Source organism: Schistocerca serialis, unplaced genomic scaffold, assembly GCF_023864345.2.
Source record: "Schistocerca serialis cubense isolate TAMUIC-IGC-003099 unplaced genomic scaffold, iqSchSeri2.2 HiC_scaffold_1379, whole genome shotgun sequence".
In the NCBI taxonomy this organism is placed as follows: Eukaryota; Metazoa; Arthropoda; class Insecta; order Orthoptera; family Acrididae; genus Schistocerca; species Schistocerca serialis.
The window spans coordinates 30001-32500 of NW_026047601.1; positions in this window are offsets into that span (position 1 = coordinate 30001).

The following is a 2500-nucleotide window of genomic DNA, read 5'->3' on the forward strand; positions in this document are numbered from 1 at the left end:
CTAAACTATACTGTACCTTAACCTAAACTATACTGTACCTTAACCTAAACTATACTGTACCTTAACCTAAACTATACTGTACCTTAACCTAAACTATACTGTACCTTAACCTAACCTATACGGTACCTCAACCTAACCTATATTGTGCCTCAACCTAACCTATGTTGCGCCTTAACCTAACCTATGTTGCGCCTTAACCTAACCTATGTTGCGCCTTAACCTAACCTATGTTGCGCCTTAACCTAACCTATGTTGCGCCTTAACCTAACCTATGTTGCGCCTTAACCTAACCTATGTTGCGCCTTAACCTAACCTATGTTGCGCCTTAACCTAACCTATGTTGCGCCTTAACCTAACCTATGTTGCGCCTTAACCTAACCTATGTTGCGCCTTAACCTAACCTATGTTGCGCCTTAACCTAACCTATGTTGCGCCTTAACCTAACCTATGTTGCGCCTTAACCTAACCTATGTTGCGCCTTAACCTAACCTATGTTGCGCCTTAACCTAACCTATGTTGCGCCTTAACCTAACCTATGTTGCGCCTTAACCTAACCTATGTTGCGCCTTAACCTAACCTATGTTGCGCCTTAACCTAACCTATGTTGCGCCTTAACCTAACCTATGTTGCGCCTTAACCTAACCTATGTTGCGCCTTAACCTAACCTATGTTGCGCCTTAACCTAACCTATGTTGCGCCTTAACCTAACCTATGTTGCGCCTTCACCCAACCTATGTTGCGCCTTAACCCAACCTATGTTGCGCCTTAACCCAACCTATGTTGCGCCTTAACCCAACCTATGTTGCGCCTTAACCCAACCTATGTTGCGCCTTAACCCAACCTATGTTGCGCCTTAACCCAACCTATGTTGCGCCTTAACCCAACCTATGTTGGGCCTTAACCCAACCTATGTTGCGCCTTAACCCAACCTATGTTGCGCCTTAACCCAACCTATGTTGCGCCTTAACCCAACCTATGTTGCGCCTTAACCCAACCTATGTTGCGCCTTAACCCAACCTATGTTGCGCCTTAACCCAACCTATGTTGGGCCTTAACCCAACCTATGTTGGGCCTTAACCCAACCTATGTTGGGCCTTAACCCAACCTATGTTGGGCCTTAACCCAACACACGTTGGGCCTTAACCCAACACACGTTGGGCCTTAACCCAACACACGTTGGGCCTTAACCCAACACACGTTGGGCCTTAACCCAACACACGTTGGGCCTTAACCCAACACACGTTGGGCCTTAACCCAACACACGTTGGGCCTTAACCCAACACACGTTGGGCCTTAACCCAACACACGTTGGGCCTTAACCCAACACACGTTGGGCCTTAACCCAACACACGTTGGGCCTTAACCCAACACACGTTGGGCCTTAACCCAACACACGTTGGGCCTTAACCCAACACACGTTGGGCCTTAACCCAACACACGTTGGGCCTTAACCCAACACACGTTGGGCCTTAACCCAACACACGTTGGGCCTTAACCTGCTCTGTAATTGTCATACGACGCGTTAAATTAGTGTAGTGTTGCCTAACTGCAACCCCCGCAATATAGTTTGCTACTCGCACTGCCCGGTCCCCAGTGTATCGCTTCATGTTAAACACCTTGCAGCTATACACTGTAATGTGGATGGCAGCAGGACGTACATGCTCAATGCCCTTTGCAGTTGTTCATTGGCATTTGCAGTTGTTCATTGGCATTCGCATGGCGAAGCACTTAGCCTACGCTGTGGTACGGCCTGTGTCAACTGTCCGCTGATGTTGTACGTCCAAATCACACACTGTACTGCACATTGGTCCTCATGTACTGAATGATACATCGTGGTACATGTGACCGTACAACGACTGCGCCAACAACGGCGAACCATGCGGTCCAAATGTTGTGCACTCAGCTACGTGTCGTCTCCCTATAAGAGCTGGATTGCAGTGTGGTATGCCCTGGATGGCGATCAGCATGAGCCGTCTGTTGATGTAGTGGCGCGTGTTGTCAGACGTAGTCGTCTCTTCTCACACACCGTGATAGCATGGTGCACTGCGTTCCACATCTGCGACATGCGACAGAGGCCGGTTGACAGTCGTTCGCGCAATGGACATCGCATACGTACGGGGGCCACCTTCCACGTGTTCGCGAAGCGTGCACATGTTGTTGCGTGTATGTGGGCAGACATAGTGTGTCGTGGCACCTGACACAGGCATGCAACAATCGTTGAATTTGCAAATGGCGATGGACGCCTACGTTTGCTGGTGACGTTACGCAAATGAACAACTGGTAAACCGTTGTGGTGCGGTTGTTCTCGCTAGAGGTGAATCAGTGATGGCGACGATCGGTTGAGCTACCAACCGGTTGTTCCAGCGATACCCACCATGCCCACGAACGTGAATGGCATCTGGGTGTGAAGCGATACGCGGCGGTGGCTGGGTGGGACCGTCCCCGGCCGGTGAGGGGGGGCCTCCCGGCGTGCTGGCCGCGCGGTGCGTGGGCGCACGCG